Here is a 5631-nt window from a genome sequence, read left to right as displayed (position 1 = left end):
CTCTTCCCACTTCTATCAAACAGCACGAGCCAGAGGAGGCCTGCCTGTGGTTGACTTTGGTTGGGACTGACCCCTGCACACCTGCTGGCCGAACGAACGTCATGCCGCAAAGGACATTACTGCAGACTGCAAAAGGGTGTGTTCTTGTTCCGTACCAGCAGGCTGAACTCACAGGAGACGGAGAAGGGCTCAAGGCGGGCACATGGCCACCCTCCTGGGTGTGTGGGAGGTGGTGGAGAGGAGCTACCCTCACATGGGTTTAGAGGAACTAGTAGGAGTTTGCCAGGCGGGGACATCTGGGAAAGGGGAGACCCTGGGGAAGAGCTCACAGCCAAAGCCAAAAGCCCAGGTGCCAGGACGTGGAAGCTCCAAAATCTGCCATTCAAGGGGCCAGCAGGTGGCATGGTGGCTAAAGGCTCTGGGTGTTCCCACGTGGCCAACCGTGGTTCAAATCCTGGACCTGGTAGCTCCTTTTCTCACTTTCTCTCTCTCTTGTCCTCTGTCTCTCTCTGATCAAACTGGAAAATAATAATAATAAATAAAGTTAAGGGACTAGCAGCTGGTGTAATGGCTGTGTCGTTGGACTCCCACGTAGTCGACCGTGGTTCGAGTCCCGGACCCAGTGGCTTAAACTCACGCCAGGCGCATGTGCGTGCGTGCCCAAGATCCCGAGAGGAGAATGGAGGAGAAGGGATTGCGGCGTGGCCATCCCCCCCGGGGGGTGATTTCTCGCTTTCTGTCTCTGTCTCTCTCTGTCTTTCTGATGAGCTCACGCGCCTGACGGTGAAAATCTCAAAAAAAAAAAAAAAAGCCACAAACACAAACATAGAGGCACCTTCGGCTCACGTTTCAGAGGTCCGGGTCCAGGGCCACAGCTGGGAGGACTTCCTGGCTGCAGCATGACGGGGTGGAGGGCAGGAGGGCATGTGTCTGCTCCCGCCTCCTTCCCTCTCCTTAGAAACCCACAAGAATCAGTCGTGGGCCCCACCCGGGTGACTAATCGCAATCTCCTTCTAAAGCCTGCATGTTTCCACACCATATCAGGTTGTTTCCACCTTCTTAATCCCATCACGACCAATCTCAACGCGTACATTATGCGAGACGTTCAAACTAGGCACTCCCCGAGTCCCGTCTGCTATGAGGGAACTTGAAAACATTTCTGGAAAAACGGAAGGAAAGTATGAGATTATTTTGGGTGCAAAAACATTTGAAATGTAAGGATCATTTTTCATAGTACACATTTCCTATGACCTTTTTTTATTCTTTCCTCCTTTTTTGGGGGAGAGGTTTTTGCTTTAGGGCACATGCGCTCGACAGACAGACAGAGAGAGAGACAGAGAGACAGAAAGCGAGAAATCACCCCCCAGAGGGGATGGCCACGCCACAATCCCTTCTCCTCCATTCTCCTCTCAGGATCTTGGGTACGCATGCACACACACCCGGCGTAAGTTTAAGCCACCGGGTCCGGGACTCGAACTGCAGTCGACTACATGGGAGTCCAGCGACATAGCCATTATGCTAACTGCTGGTCCCCCCTTTTTCTTTTATAAATAGACTTACAGACTTACAGTGCAGATATAATTTGCATAACAAAATTAACCTTTTTTTTTTAAGTTTTTTAACCATATGGGTGTGTGCTTGCTGGAGAGAGATAGAGAGGGAAAGTGAGAAATCATCCCCTGGGGGGGTGGCCATGCCACAATCCTTTCTCCTCCAGTCTCCTCTTGGGATTTTGGGCAGACATGCACATGCAGTTGACTTGACTTTCAAGCTGCTAGGTCCAGGACTCGAACCGTGGTTGACCATGTGGGAGTCCAGTGCTATAACCACCATGCCACCTGCTGGCTCCATTGTTCTAACCTTTTTAAGTGTATGTTTCAGTGGCATTACATATATTTACATCATCGTGTAACCACCACCACCTATCCATCTCCAGAACTTAAAAATTAAATAAGTAATTCTTTTTAAAAATACCGTGTTGAGGGACTGGCAGGGGGCATGGTGGGTAAGGGTGCTGGACTTCCACGTGGCAACCATGGGTTAAATCCTGGACCTGGTGGCTTGCTTCTCACTTTCTCTCTCTCTTTCTGTCTCTCTTGCTCTGTCCCTCTCTGGTCAAATTAAAATAAATAAATAAAGTTGAATAAAATAATTCTTTAGGGACAAGCAGCATAATGGCTATGTCGCTGAACTCCCATGTAGTCGACCATGGTTCAAGACCTGGACCTGGTAGCTTAAACTCACGCCGGGCGCATGTGCGTGCGTGCCCAAGATCCCAAGAGGAGAATGGAGGAGAAGGGATTGCGGCGTGGGCATCCCCCCTGGGGGGGGGTGATTTCTCGCTTTCTATCTCTCTGTCTTTCTGGCGAGCGCACGTGCCCTATGGCATAAAATGCCTCTCAAAAAAAAAATTCTTTAAAAATATATATCCTGTTGTACGCCATAAACACGTGCAGTTGCCACCTGCTGATATGGAGGGTACGGTGCTGGACTCCCACAGGGCTGATCGAGATTCAAGTCCTTCTACCCGATGGCTCGAAACTCACTCCAGGTGCGTCTGCACGTGTGCCCAGAATCCCAAAAGGAAAATCGAAGAGAAGGAATCGCAGCGTGGCCATCTCCCTGGAGGCTGATTTCCCACCTTCTCTTTCTCTGTCTCTCTGGAGATGGCATGTGCCCTATGGCAAAAACTCTAAAAAAACAAACAAAACAAAAACAAACAAAAACCTCCTAAAGTGTACACTTTAGCGATTTTTAGTTTATCTTTTGCATCATGCATGTATTACTACTGTCTTTTTAATTGCCAGAGGCTGTGTATGTGCATATGAGAGAGAGAGAAAGAATCTTCTAGTGAGGTGTGGACACGCTGCAGTCCTTTTTTATCCTCCATGCCTCCTTCCCATCAGGATTTTGGCCACACATGCACATTTACCCAGGATGTTTTTCTAGCCACCGGGGTGGGGATTTGAACCTTGATGGGTCATGTGGGATCCAACCCCCTTAACTACTGAGCTATGGAGCCAGCCCCATTATCAGTATATAATCCCGGGACACTTCCATTTCCCCCAAAGAAACCCCAAGCCTATTAACATTTCCTTTCTCCTACCATATCCTCCCAACCACTCAGCTACTTCCTGTCCCTGTCAATTTGTCTATTCAGGACATTTTATATAAGTTGGATCATATAATATGTGGCTTTTGGTGTCTAGTTTCTTTCACTTAACGTGTTTCACTACTTTGTTAATTCTTTTTTTTTTTTTTTTTTGGAGAGGTTTTTTTTTTTTTTTTTAGGGAAGTGGGGATTTAATTATGCCAAATATTGTCAGTTTGCCACAGTCCTCTCCATATTTTTTTCTCATGCATTTCATCTCCACTATTTTCCACTTCTTTTTTTTTATCATCATAATCTTCTTTATATTACATTGGATTACATATAACTTTACAGTGTATTACATTGTTTTTTCAAAAGGGAATGCCATGCATGTCAGTCAGTACAGAGACATTAATCTCCCCACTTCAACATTCCATATCTTTTCTGTTTTCCCCAATCATTATTTTTATTATTCTAATTATTTTTATAAAACAGTCAATTGTTATTTCTCGTTTTGCTTGTAAAAATACTTTGCCCATCATGAAATACTTCTCAGACCAATCCAGTTGAGAATACTATACATGTCATCATCAACAGTTAATAAGCCCTATCTGTTTCTCACTAACGTCCTGTCTCTCTATTGTTCACTTGCTATCTTTCTCTATCCTCTTCTCTTCACTTACCCCATTCCACACTGTCCTATTCTCATTAAGTACCTTCACTGTTTTTAATGTCCTCTGATTTTTTGCTCTCTATTATAGAGTGCGGATAGTCGGTATATGGAGAGGTTTTTGTGATAGGGTGCGTGCGCTTGCCAGACAGACAGAGACAGAGAGGCAGAAAGTGAGAAACCACCCCCCAGGGGGGATGGTCATGCCGCAATCCCTTCTCCTCCATTCTTTTCTCGGGATCTTGGGCACGCACACACACGCACCCGGCGTGAGTTTTAAGCCACCGGATCCGGGACACAAACCACAGTCAACTACATGGGAGTCCAGTAACATAGCCTTTACGCTAACTGTTGGTCCCAGTACTTTGTTACTTTTCATGACTGAATAATATTCCACTGTATGGATATACCACATTCTGTTTCTCCATTTATCTGTTGATGGACAGTCAGGCTGTTTCCACTCTTTGGTTACTATGAGTAATGCTGTTGTGGATATTAGGAAAGGTTTTTGAGTGGTTGTGTTGTCATGTCTCTTGAGTTTCTTGGGATGGAATTGCTAGATCATAATGTAATCCTATATTTAACTTTTCGAGTGACTGCTAAACGTTTCCTCAGCAGCTGCACCATCTTACATGTCAAGCAGCAATAGTATGAAGGTTTTGGTTTCTCCTTATCTCACCAACTCTTCTCATGTTTTATTTTTATTTGCCAGACAGCCCGTGTATGAGACAGAGAGAGAGGGAGAGAGAGCGAAGGCATTCCCTTAGTGGGGAGTGGTCACATGGTAATCGCTTCTCCTCCATTTTTTCATCTTGTTACAGTTTACAACACACACATGCACATGCAGGCCTGGCATGATTTTCAAATTACAGGACTGGGATTTGAACTGCATATATGCGATCCAGCTGCGCCGACTACTAGGCCACAGGGCTGGCACTAAACTTGTACTTTAAGTCCATTTTCCCAAGAACTTTTAAAAGTCCTCTCACGGGACCTGCAGGTGGCGTGGTGGTTAAGGTGCTGGACACTCCCACATGGCCGACCACAGTTCGAGTACTGGACCTGGTGGCTTGCTTTCTCACTTTCCCTCTCTCTCTCTCTCTCTCTCTGTATCTCTCTCTGGTCAAATTAAAATAAATGAATGAATAAATAAAAGAAATAATTATTTAAAAAAAAAAAAGTCCTCTCAAGAAGAGGCCAGGCCTTCAGAAGAAGGTTCCACATGGCTCCAGCGAACTAGGTATTACAGGGCACATGAGAAATGAAGACTTTCTACTGAAAATTCAGCCTCCAGCAAACAAGCTAGCGGCAGGGAGCCCCCCCACCCCCAGCCTTCTATCTGTTTCTGTGTCTCTGTCTTGTCTCTCCCCGATTCTGCCTTCCGTTTTTTTTTTTGTAATTTTTCCTTTTCACATTTTTTTAAAGGCAAAGTTTCTCTCTTGCGGTTTTCTATTTTGTGATTTTTTTAAAAAACAGGGAAAACGGAATCAGCAGTTAGCGTAATGGCTATGTCGCTGGACTCCCACGTAGTCAACCGCAGTTCGAGTCCTGGACCCGGTAGCTTAAAACTCACGCCGGGCACGTGTGCGTGCGTGCCCAAGATCCCGAGAGGAGAATGGAGGAGAAGGGATTGCGGCATGACCATCCCCCCTGGGGGGTGATTTCTCGCTTTCTGTCTCCAATGTCTCTCTCTGTCTGGCGAGCGCATGTGCCCTATAATGAAAATCCCCCCCAAAAAAGGGGGGGCATTAATTACAATTTTTTCCTTTTTTCTTTTTCTTTTTTTTGTTGTTGTCTCTCTCTCTCTTTTTCATTTCCCTTTTTCTTGTCTCTCCACCCTCCAATATCCTTTTTTTTTTTTTTTTTTAGT

The sequence above is a fragment of the Tupaia chinensis genome, unplaced genomic scaffold (genome assembly GCF_000334495.1).
Source record: "Tupaia chinensis unplaced genomic scaffold, TupChi_1.0 Scaffold000287_1, whole genome shotgun sequence".
In the NCBI taxonomy this organism is placed as follows: domain Eukaryota; kingdom Metazoa; phylum Chordata; class Mammalia; order Scandentia; family Tupaiidae; genus Tupaia; species Tupaia belangeri.
The sequence above is the reverse complement of the archived record's forward strand: the minus strand, read 5'-3'. Positions refer to the sequence as shown.